Source organism: Protopterus annectens, chromosome 11.part0 (assembly GCF_019279795.1).
Source record: "Protopterus annectens isolate FY-2018-M chromosome 11.part0, PAN1.0, whole genome shotgun sequence".
Lineage (NCBI taxonomy): Eukaryota > Metazoa > Chordata > Ceratodontiformes > Protopteridae > Protopterus > Protopterus annectens.
Genome location: NC_056745.1, coordinates 817,337,982 through 817,351,433, shown reverse-complemented (window position 1 = coordinate 817,351,433; position 13,452 = coordinate 817,337,982).

The following is a 13,452-nucleotide window of genomic DNA, read 5'->3' as shown; positions in this document are numbered from 1 at the left end:
GAGATCGCCTCTAGGTAGACGATATGCAATGGAGTAAAACTGCAGTTTTTTGAGACGGTCTGCATAGGGCATCTGTTTGAGGCTGGTAATCCTCTTTGTGAGGTATTTCTGTGGCCTTTCTAGTTGTTGTAGATGTCTTGTGAGGTACATACCAAAAGGGGCATTGTACTCTATAATGGGTCTAATGAGTGACGAGTAGAGGGAAACAATGACCTCTTTTTTCCTGGATGAGAAACCTTTTGTGATGAGGTGTGCCATTTCCTGTTATTCTTTCATAAAGCCCTGTGGTTTTCCAAAATCTTTTGTTTGTTTTGAGTACCTCTTAGTGCCCAATAGTCTCAGATTAAATTTGTGCCCCATTAGGTTTATACTATGGCAAAATAGAATTACTTTTTTATTGAGTTTTTCTGATTATTGATGGAAAATATCCAAACCCAGATATCCATGTTCTCCACAAAAATAGACAAGAGAATATTCAGAAATGGCAAAGCAAAAGATTTAATATATAAACTTGAATAAAATTATCAGAGAACTGAGCCTACAGGTACCCCAGATCTTAATTTATGGGTTAGGTTTCCCTTTGTTCTGCAGTTACTTAAAGCTATCTTTTACATAGATAAATGTAGACTCAACTTATAGGTTCATAGTTTCATAGGTTGGTACTAGGTTATCAGCCCTAGTTATACAAGCCTAGCCAGAACAATTCCCTGGCTATTTCTTCCCAGAATATTTGCTTTTCTGGTCCCCTGTCTAGCAGGGTGACTGACATGATCCCTGGGGTGAATTTCCTATCTCCCATCCAATCATCAAGGTTCCTTTTGAAGAGGGCTAAAGAGGAGCTCAGCTTGACAGGTATGGGCAATCTATTCCAGAGTATGGGTAGTCTCTGGGTCAGGAACCTATCCCTTCAGCATGTTTTGTTCATTGTGATGACCAGGTTTAGATCACTGGAGCGTGTGGCTCTGAGAAATTGGGATTTCTTTAAGTGTAGCATGTCCAACAGCTCTGGGTTTGACATGGCCTTGTATGTTAAGCAGAGACCGCCTCTGAGTAGGTGATATGCGACAGAGTATAGCTGGAGTTTTTTTAGACGGTCAGCATAGGGCATCTGCTTTAGGCTTGTGATTCTTTTAGTGCGGTATTTCTGCGGCCTTTCCAGTTGTTGCAGATGTCTTGTGAGGTGCATACCAAATGGGGCATTGTACTCTATAATGGGTCTAATGAGGGATGAGCACACTGGGACAATGACCTCCTTTTTTCTGGATAAACAGCCCTTAGTGATGAGGTGTGCCACATAGAAGGATTTCCTGACTGTTGTGGCAATGTGGTTATCGAAGTTGAGACCACTGTCCACCTGTGTCCCCACTGTCCACATGTATCCCTAAGTCACTTATCCCACTATCAGTGTTTAGTGTACTGCCACTTATGTGGTAATTTATGTGTACATGTTTTTTCCCAAAGGGGATAACTATACATTTCTTGGCACTGAGCTTCAGCCCATGGCTCTGGCACCAAGCATCTGTTTCTGTAAGGCCTTTTTGTAGATTATCCACATCATTTGGGGATTCAGTAATGGCTCCCAGTTTGCAGTTATCTGCAAACTTTGTTAGCCATAGTCTTTTAGTGCTGGTCTGTACTTCAGAGAAGTAGATGCCAAACAACAGCAGTCCCAAGGCTGAACCCTGAGGTACTCCACTTGTCACTTGTCTGGAGTTGGATATTGAGTCAGCTACTTTTACAGTGTGGGTTCTGTCAGTAAGCCAGTTGGCAACCCATCGAGTGACGCAGGGATTAATGCCCAGCTTAGAAGTATATCTATGATTCCAGAGTGGGGGATGGTGTCGAAGACCTTGGCGAGGTCCAGATAGGCTGTGTGGACCACCTTGCCTTCATCCACTGCTCTGGAGACTGATTCGAAGAGGTCAATCAGGTTGAGGAGACAAGATCGGCCCATTACAAAACCAAACTGGGTGGGGTCCAGTGTTTGAAGGTTAGCAATGTATTTGTTTATAAGTTCCATGATAATGCGTTCCATGGCTTTGCAGATAAAGTTTGTCAGACTGATGGGACGATAGTTCCTGGGATCCAAGGTGGATACCCCCTTGTGGAGTGGGACAACTGTATCTGTGCGCTACTCATTGGGCATGAAGCCTGAAGTGAGGCTATGATTAAACATCACACTTAGGTGAGGTGCCAGTTCATTTTGTAGTTCATGTAGTACACAGCCCAGGATGTCATCTGGTCCCATGGATGCTGTATTCTTAGCTTTGGAGAGTGTGTTTTTTACCTGTGTGGCCATGATTACCAGACTTTGGCTATCTTTTTGTATTGAGATGGGCTTTTTAGGGAGTGAGAGGGGGGACTTAGTACATAGAGAGACATATCATATCAACTATAACCAAATGATTAAGTCTATCAAAGACCATCCAAAATACTCACCAATGCAGACTGAAATCAGCAAAATATTACAAAGGATGAATATAGACATGTTGCAAATAAGAAACAATTTTATTATAAAACATCTGTTGTTCTGAACAACATATTCTTCTTCTTCAGACAAAATTCAATATGTATAATTTTACTTTTATAATTAAAATAGTAAAATCATGACTCGTGTGGTCCAGTCTAAATTCAAAATCAGTTAAACTATTAAAAGCATACTTTCCAGATAATTACCCTCCTTAAAGTTCCACTTGGGCTTAGTATTAGCATAGGCCTTAAACATATGTGATAATTTAAACTCATACTTTTACAGGGATTTCAATGTTTATGCCTTATATATGCACTCTATAGGCTAACTTACTCATGTGACTGATGCTCTTACAACTAATAAGCACACAATTTAACATCCTGAAACAATATAACTATGTGATTAAAAGTAAAGCTAATTGTATGAAATTTAATATTTTTGGGTGACTTACTCATTTTTGTATGTTTACAATTCAGAGATAATTACATAATCATATGAGGAATTATTTGTCAGTGGTTAAGAAAGAGGAAACTAGTAATTCATTAGCCAAACATTTTAATATTTGTAGGCTCCATGAAACTACTCCTTAGAATAAATAAATGGTGTGGTGATTTTAAAATATATTACTGAATGTAAACAATTGCATGTGTTAGAATAAATAAATGGTGTGGTGATTTTTAAAGCATAACCAAACTTTCCAAATGGGGTACTGAATTTTAGACACTGAGTATATTTAGACTGAACCACCAATGAAATCCTGTACAATGATAAAGAGATCCATTACAGGTTATTATACCTCATGAATTCACATGGCTAATCAGATTCTGATGTGACTCTCACAGTCACATCAATTCAAGGCAATCCTATGCAATAGATCAGCCTTCCAGGGCAACCCCTCAATTAGCAATTACATTCGGTATTTGACCTCAAAGAGAGCTATGGGATACTACCATTCATATCTCAGTGCTACCAGAATGTTATTTCTAGTTTTGAGATACAAAAAAATAAAGTCATGACAATAATTTTAGTACATTCAAGATGCTGTGTCTAGCTTTTCAGCACTGCAGGAGAAAGGGATGTAAACTGGTAAAAGAAAGTTCTCTTATTTTTAGATGGCACGTGTGTTCGGTAAACTATCCTGTTATATTCATTCTTATGTTACACTTGCAGATCATACATTTCAATACATCATTGTATATACTTAGAAGCACCAATAACAGGGGCCCATAATCAGCAGTAAAACATGATTGACCTACAGCATGAATGCTTTGAAATATTTCTCGTCCATTTTTTTCTGGGCAGAATACTGCATCAGGTATTTAACTCTAATCTTCCCCAGATTATACAACATTCTGAAAAAGAATAAAAGTTTTTGTTGAAAGATGGTCGTGTTCTGTATATTGTGCTGTCAGCTGATTCAGATCAACAGGGAAACTGATTTTTGTTGTGTTGTTTTTTTTTTTTTTTTTTGTGAAAAAATCCCAGCGAATCTGACATTTTCACAGAATTTAGCAATACGGGTCAGAGAAGCAGTTCTTTACAAGATGCATTCCTGCTCAGATTTATTATTGTCAGTTTGCATTATTCACTTTTCTGTACATAGAATCTGTTATAATTTCCAATATTATATATTCAATATATACTGCTGCAGATGGCAGTTTTAATGAAATCACTGTAATGTTTGGCAATTACATTTATAAATCACATATAATTCCCAGATTTCACCTCATGAAAACCAAATACATTTTTTTTTTCATAAAAATCAGTGTCCCTGATGATTAAGTAGTTTGAATAAACACTGTAGTTGGAGTCTCTGTACTGGGTGCTCCTTTTACTTCTTGCTTCCGCAATTGACAGTCCTCCACTTCCATCGAACCCAGACAGTTTTGGAAAGAGGTAAATCAGTAAGCAGGTCATGCCAAAACTGTCACCCCCCTCTCTAACCACTAGACTATATTACTTTGTCAAATAATTTCCTAAAACCCCACAGATGCCCATTAACCCTACTAATCCATCACCACTTGAGCCATATAAAGAAACCAACAAACTGCTACAATCTTTACTGAACCACTAATCTCCTGGAGCTGACAGACTATATCCATGCTTCATGAAACTTTTTGGTGAAGTGCTATCCCCTACATATACAGTCTTTTTAACTTCTCCATGATACAGCACAAATTCCCTATTTTGCCACCAAATAAATCATCATTCCTATATCAGAATGTGCCAAACCTTCTAGTTAATCTCATTTCCATTGCATCTCTGTACTGACACATCTGATAAATTACCACCTCCATCTGCAATATAACATTCTTTTACAACACCAGCATGATTTCATTAAAACCCAAGGAACACAATCTGATTTACACTCACTTGTTGACACAATTCTTAAATACTAATAAAGGGCTTCTCACTTGTGGCCCACTTATAGCCTTGAAGCTGTTAACATGTTCCACTACTTTCCCTTCTGTCTCAGTTTTCAGCTTTTTCTGATTTCACCATTTGTTGCCATGACAACTATCTTGTCTGTAGTTAGTTTCATCCCATGTGCCTTCAGTTTTGCATTTCATTCCCCTAGTAATTGATACATTTCCTGTTCAGAGAACCTGCTTGTAATACCACATTGTCTCCATACAATAGCTTTGTTGATCTGTCCTCTCCAAACTGTTTGTTAATGTAGAATATTACTTGTATGAACAGCAGTGGGCTTAAAGGTGAACCCTGGTTCACCCCCACTCCTACTGGGAACCTCTCTGTGAGTATGAAAACTATTTGTACTTGAGTCACTGGATCCTTCTACATAGCCTGCATTAATTCTACCAATGTTTCTGGGACCTTGAACTATTGCAAGATTGGCCAAATCAGCTTTCTTGGGTCCTTGTCATATGCTTTCTCCAAGTCTAGGAATGTCCATTTGGACTCTTTCATCATAGCTAGCTTTTTCCCCACTATCTATTACATTGCAAACATCAGGTCAGCTGTGCTGCATCCTAATCTGAATCTGACCTGCTCATCTCCTATCTTCTTTTTTACTACTCTGCATATTCATTTATCATTCATCGTCTCAAACACTTTCATGTAGTGTGACAGGCATTTGATACCACTATTTGCCTATAGCTGTGAATGCCCCCTTTGTTATTGTATAGTGGCACTAGAATATTTATTCTCCAGTCATCTGGGATCTACCTTTCTCTCCATACTGCTAGGAATACCCTTTGGAGCCATTTCTCCCCTAACTTATTCAACATCTTTATCATATCTGCTATGACCTCATCTAAGCCTTCTGTTCTCCCAGACTTATTTTCCTTAGTTCTTTTTTGACTTCTTCTATGGTGGGTCCTTCTTTGTTAGTAGGCTGTGTACTGAGGAGTATATCTTCTGTGGGGATTCTTTATTCAGAAACTGCGGAAGCACGTCTACCATTTGCCTTTGATGTCCTGTGGAGTGATGAGCAGGTTGTTGGTGGCATCCCATAACTCATTAACACTTATGTGTTGTGGAATGTCACACCTCTAACAGCCTGCACACAGCTTGCCTTCCAGAGCATTTTCTGAAAAATAAACTTAAAAAAGCATAAGATAGATAAATGTACTTATTTTGTTAGCAGTAAAATCTATTAAAATCGCACACATAGCAATTTCATCAATAAGATGTACTCTTTGCAGTGATAATAGAGCATGCATAGTCTTTCCAACAAGTGGGCATCAGCTTTGTCATCTTGCATCTTTCTGGTCTTGTGATTTATTGATTCAACATTGTTATGATTGATAAAACCATAGTAGATCCCCTCCATAAATACTATAATATATTATAATGCATATACCCTAATTATTTTTATAAACTTTCACAAATTATCTTATCTTGGAAACTGTACAACCTAGATGTACACTGTTAAAACAATTTTGTTAACAAGACATACGCTTTCATATGACAACAAGAAATGATTCTGTGAGTGTAACTTTATTGAGATATTTAAAGAAATATGCTTAATTGTATAATTAGCAATATAAATAGCACTGAATATTTCTCAAGATGTGCAATTTACAGAGCAAATATCAAAGATGATTTTCTTCAATAGCATCTCAGGTTTCCCCTGATTGTCGTGCAACAGTTGGTAAGCCACTTGATTTGTGAAGTACTAAGTACATATGAAAATATAATTTATTTTCATTAGTACTAACGGACAGCTAGCAATATTGCAGCTATAGTATGATATAAATGGACAATGACAATGAACTTTCCTGTCGCCCACTGTGGAATATCACACCATAACCCTCAATAAAATGTAGGGCTCTCACTTATGAAAAATGAACACAAATGTGAAAAAAGACTGCAGCATATCATAGATTAACATTCTTACTTCCATTTTCTTAATAACTCACTGTGCTTACTGATACTGCCTATTAGTAACTGTTAGTAACTTAAAGAAGACAGAAAAAGAAAAAAGGTCTGGATGCCATAAGGAGCTGCAGGTGTTAACTAAAAACATGCAAAAATGGCATTATAGGTGCGACTGAGTAATACATGCTGTCTGATGACTGTCTTCTGTATCTTTCTGTCTTTGCCTTGCAACCTGATAGAATTTTGTTATGCTTTCTGCTGAGTCACTTTCTAGACTCTGGTGGAGTTTCCATGATGCCTTGTTCTTTGTTGTTGTGATTGCTCGGTTAGCCTCTTTGTCATCCATCCGTTATTTCTTCTTAGCTTGGTCTGTCTTTAGGTTCATAGGTTCATAGGTAAGTACTAAGCTATCTGCCCAAGGGCATGTATAAGCCTATCCAGAATGTGTTGGCTTTCGCCACCCCCTTAGATTAGTTCCCTGTGCCTCTGTCCAGCAGAGCCATTAGTTCCCTGCGCCACTGTCCAGCAGAGCCAGTGCAGTGATCCCTGGGGTAAATTTTCTGTTTCCCATCCACCCGTCAAGGTTTCTCTTGAAGATTGTTAGTGAGGGGCTCTGCCTGATGTATATTGGAATCCTGTTCCAAAGCATGGGGAGTCTCTGGGATAGGAATCTATCCCTCCAGCATGTCCTATTTATCGTTGTGGTAAGGTTTATATTTCTAGAGCTTGTGGCTCTCTGGGATTTGTTTTTTTTTAGGTGGAGCATGTCTATCAATTCTGGGTTGGACATGGCCTTGTATGTCAGGCAGAGATCACCTCTGAGTAAGCGGTATGCAGCTGAGTACAGCTGGAGTTTCTTGAGTCAGAGGGATAAGTCCCATGAAACCCCACCCCCTGAATTTGTATGTACCAACCTCATAGTCAAAGTAGTGACAAATGTCCAAAAATAAAGCTATTACCGTCAGGACACTTAAAAACTGTACCAGTAGTTATTTTAACAGAAAAGAGCACTCTGGGAGTTTAAAATCAGTGAGGATAATTGAGTCCAAGTAGAATTTGGACTCGGAAGTGTGCAGAAGCCCAGGACACTTTTGTAAGTCATAAACATATATACCAAATTTTGCACAAGAAAGGAACAAGATTACCAGATTTATTGTTTTACTATAAAGGAAATCTAAGGCACAGTCAGCAAGGCTCTTTTAATGAAGCTGTATTTTATCTGACTACATAGAAAACTATGAAACATATACATTCATGCCTTGACAAACACAGAACGAGAAGCATTACTAATGGCGCAGTGCTAAACATGGCCTTCTGCTACAACACTTACATTTTCATCTCAGACATACCTCTCAACCTCTTAGAGCAAGAGATCTAGGCATAGCCACAAATAATGGGGGGACAGAGGACTAAAAATAGGAACACATTTGAAATATTGCTCTTGCAAACTTAGAAAGTTGACAGAATAACAGGCTTTGCATTAGCCTGCATTTTCTGAAGGATATGAAGTCTGAAACTCAAATGTCTTACCATTATTTTCTGACAACAGTCTTCAATGATTTGTCAGCGATTTGCCAAAAACCTACAGATTCATGAAAATGGAACAAAAATACGAGTCAAAAATCTCAACATTCTGCAAAAATGTGGACAGTTGAGAGCTATGATCTTAGATGTCAGTGATCCTTTTTTTTGGTCCTAGCCAGCTCTTTGCCCCCCCTCCCCCCCCCCCCCCACACACACACACAAACTACTGTTGCATTTGTTCTTCATGGGCTACCTAGCAAGACATCAGCATGACTACTCCCAACCTACCATTCCATTTGTACCACATCACAGCAGTGCCATGTCACATTGTGGGGAGGTGGTTCCTTCCTTCTTGGGCGGAAACTCAGTTAGCCTTTGGTAATGCAACTTTATGTTAAAACAACATGCTGTGACACAGTCAGGTGCCAAGCATCCATTACCTAAAGTTACAGATAGGTACATAGGCGTGTACCTGGCTAATGGCCCTGGGGCCTTTACAAGCTTAGCCATAGGATTACCCTGGCATAGTGGCACCCGACCTTAGTTCCCAGTGCCTCTGTCGAGTAAAGCCACTGGAGTTATCCCCAGGGTGAATTTTCTGTTTCCCATCCACTCATCAAGATTTCTCTTAAAGAGGGTCAGCGAGGTGCTCTGCTTGACATGTATGGGAAGTCTGTTCTATAGCATGGGCAGTCTCTGGGTTATGAACCTATCCGTCCAGCATGTTCTGTTAATTGTGGTAATGAGGTTGAGGTCTCTGGAATGTGTGGTGCAGAGGACTTGGGACTTCTTTAGATGTAGCATTTCTAACAGAGCTGGGTCAGACATGGCTTTGTAAGTCAAGCAGAGACAGACTCTAAGTAGGCGATAAGACAGAGAATAGTTGGAGTTTTTTTTGAGTCTGTCCATATAGGATAAGTGTTTAAGGCCTAGGATCCTCTTTGTGAGGTACTTTTGCAGCCTCTCCAGTTGTTGCAGGGGTCTAGTGAGGTACATGCCAAATGGGGCATTGTACTCAATGATTGGCCTAATGAGGGAAGAGTAGAGGGAGACAATGACCTCTTTCTTCCTGGATGCAAAACCCTTAGTAATGAGATGTGCCACATAGAAGGACTTTCTGACCACAGTGGCAATGTGGTGATCAAAACAGAGGTTGTTGTCAACCTGTGTTCCCAGATCTCTTATAACACCTTCTGTGTTCAATGGACTACCATCAATGTGGTAAATTCATGGGAACTGCGTTTTTCCCAAAGGCAATGATGACACATTTTTCGGCATTGAACTTAAGGACATGGTTCTGACACCAGTCGTTGGTCTCAATGAGGCCATTCTGTATGATGTCAACATCACTTGGGGAGTTAACAATAGCTCCCAACTTGCAATCGACTACGAACTTTGTCAGCCAGAGTCCCTTCATGTTGACCTGAACTTCAGAGAAGTAGACCAAACAGGAGAGGACCCAGGACCGAACCCTGTGGGACTCCACTCGTGACTAGTTGGCAGTCTGACTTGGAGTCAGCTACTTTCACACTGTGGGTTCTATCTGTGAGCCAGTTTGCAACCCACCTTGTGATATAGGGGTTGATGCCAAGCTTAGTGAGTTCTTCCATGAATAGTGAGTGGGGAATGGTATCAAAAGCCTTGGCCAGATCAAGGTAGGCTGTATAAACCACATTGCCTTCATCCACAGCTTTGGTGACTGACTCAAAGAAGTCAACCAAGTTGAGCAGGAATGATCTACCCTTCACAAAACCAAAGTGTGTGGGATCCAGAGTTTGGAGATTCCCAATATCCTTGTTTATTAGATCCATGATGATGCGTTCCATAGCTTTGCATATCAGACTCGTCAGGCTAATGGGGTGATAGTTCCCATGGACTGTAGTCTTTTCTCCTTTGTGGAGAGGGATGACTGTAGCAGTGCACCATTCAGTAGGGACAAAGCCTGAGGTGAGGCTGTGATTGAACAGGGCACACAAGTGAGGTGCCAGTTCACTCTGTAGTTCATGTAGAACACAGCCAGGGATATTGTCAGGTCCAATAGAAGCTGTATTCTTGGCCTTGGACAGTGCTGTTTTAACAATTGCAGCAGTAATACTGGGTGCCTGGCAATCTACTGGTATTGTGATTGGTCCTTTGGGGAGGGTAAATTTGGCACTGAATTTTCTGTTTCCTACTTTTTTCACTCCTTCTTTCTTTGATAAATTCCTGAACTTCTGCATTTCCCTTCCAGCTTTCCTTTTGTAACCTATTACCATAATCTGCTTGGTAGTGTATCGGTTCTGTAGTCCTCATACATACTGTTTTGAGGCACTGCCATTTTTCTTCCTCGTATTCTTCTTCTTTGGCCCCACCTATTTCATTTTCTTCTTGAGGTGCTAGAGCCCTAAGTGTTCCCTAGCATATTTGTTTTTTCACTCCAATCAACTTGTGTCATCAGTCTAATCTCTGTTTATCTTACAGCCCGCTCCAATCACTACTTGCAGCTGATTATGGCCACCAGTGTTTTATGCTGTGGGCTGACTGTTTCACTGGAGATAAATTTGCAATCTCTGATTCTACCTGAAAGCCCTTTCCTTACTATAGAGGCCAATCTCATATGTGTTCTTGTTACTGTTCCTCTTGCTGGAATATGTGTAGGCCACCATTAAACCATTTGCAAGACAGAATTTGCTGTTTCTCCACTGATGACCCAAGCAGTCCTCATATCCAGTTCTGTCTGTTCCTGATAGAAACATTCATGTCCCTAATTATCAATACCAAATCACGTTGTCCTGTTTTTACCAAGTCTGCAGTGCAACCACTGCCTGAAAGCACTCTTTTTCTTGACTCTTCTGTGATTCAGTCTCAGATTATGATTACTGCCCTGTCTTTACAATGGAATATGATTACCATGCATTCATCACTAGTTCTGATAACATTCTCACTATCTTCAGTTGACTCTCCCTCATCACAATTCCAACACCAGTTCTAGTCTGTCTTCCCCTTAGTAGTAAACTTGTCTCCTGGATACACAGGATGTCCAGTCTTCTCCTTATCCTCATGCCATCCTCTTCCAGGCTGGTTTTGTTTAATATACAGCTTTCCCTCACTACAACTATCCCAGGTAACAGGCTGGACAACAGTATACTGGCTTGTCAGTAGTCTATTGTCTTAGGGCTGCTAGGCACACGCTGTCCAACAGAGGCTTCATTTTGTCCTACCATTAGGAAGAGTCCTTGGTGAAGGTCAGAGGAGGCCAGGTTTTCAACCCACTTATTAGTGGCAATTACCCATGGCAACTTTTACTGACATTAGTTTTGTGACAAAATCACCAAGAGACTATTTTTAGACCAAGTGGTTAGCCCAGCTAGAGTACACAATCTTGATCAATGTTTTTTTATATGGAGGCTGCCTAAAGTAGGTGGTTTAGATAACTCTTCCTTGAGACTCACCACATAGAGTCTGTGCTGCTGTCCATGACTTCAATCAGTTTTTGGTTGTGTTTGATGTGGAAACACCCAACATGTTTTTGGGAGGTGGGAGGAACCTAAATAGACATGATGAGAACATGGAAAATCCGCACAAGCACTGACCAGAGGTCAGAATCAAGCTCTCTAACTTGTGCTTGGTAGACAAAGACCTCAACCATTATGACAAACATGTGCAGCCATACATCTTGAATAAATTATCAGTTGTACCTATTCACAATACAAAACCACTGCTACATGGCTTAACTCACTTGGCTGATAGGCTTGTGTTGTGAGTCAAGAGTTTCATAGTGAGACATAAAAGGTATATGTTGGCTGCTCCTTTGATCTAACTAGGTTGGCAGAAGCATTCCATGCACATTGCTTTTCTTTGTCTTGCCAAGTAGAATAATGCAGTGCTCATTACCTATAATTGTCTTTTCTCACCACCTAGCCAAAAGGGAAATGTGCACTATAGTAAAAAAAAGAAAAAAAAAACTTCTCTTCCAACATCTTTTTATCAAATAGCCACCATTCATTGTCTAAGGTACCCTCCCATACTAACACAGAATGAATATATATACTCTTCGTCACCCAGTTTGTCTATTTCTGCTCTTTTATTGCCTTGCATACTGGCACACACTCTTACTCTCTGGTTACTGTAACTCTGGCAATACTACAATTAACAGTTCTAGGAAGTCATGCGTGAACTCTTAAAAATATTGTTCATGCATTCGACATTTAAAATACATTTTCTTCTAGGTCAGCTTGATGTATGTACATGGCATAAAAGCAGAAAATGTATGCAAAGACATTCCCCCAGATTTACTAAACTTCTGTGCAGGACTAGCTTAGTCCTGCATGGAAGCGCCCGTTCAAGAGCAGGATGGCAGCGAGCCATGCCTATTAAGAAGGTGTGCTGTCTGAGCTTCTAGGCTTACATGGAGGGTGTACGAGTGCGGGGGGGGGCATGTCTGAGAGAAGAGCTCTCAGAATTAACACTCCCCTGCAATGTAGAACAGCAGAAAGTGGTAAGAAATGAGCGAGACCTCTCACAGGTGTCCGCATATCCCCACCAACAGTCCCCCATGTGTACAACAGCAACAGTACATACAAATTAAATGAAGAAACCCATGTATTTATATTGTTTAAAAAATCCAAGTACAGTTAACCATAGGTGCGCGGGTGTGCCCATCACTTAGCTACAGTTTAAGCAGCTTAAAAGGCTGAAGAGGATAACAAGGAAGATATATGCAAATAAAACAGCATACCAATGGTGTAGTGGGCAGAGCATTCACCTAACAAGCAGGCGTTCCTGGTTTGAGTTCCACTACAGCACAGTCTATTTTACATGGCAAAGCACATTATAACCAATATATTTGTTGCAATACCTACTAAATAACACATATTTATGAACTAGAGTACTGCAGGAAATGCACATGTGAAGTATCAGTGTCATAATTAATAAGGCACTAGTAAGCAGGTTTAAGCACAAATAAGCAGTAGTAAGCATATGTAAGCACTAGTAAGCATGTTTAAGTGCGTTTGTGCAGAGGTAAGCACTGCCTACACAGATTAAGCAATGTGGAAGCTAACTGAGTATAAGAAACTGTAACTGGAATTTAGCAGTGCTTAACACTGTGCAAACACGCAAACACCTGCTTACAACTG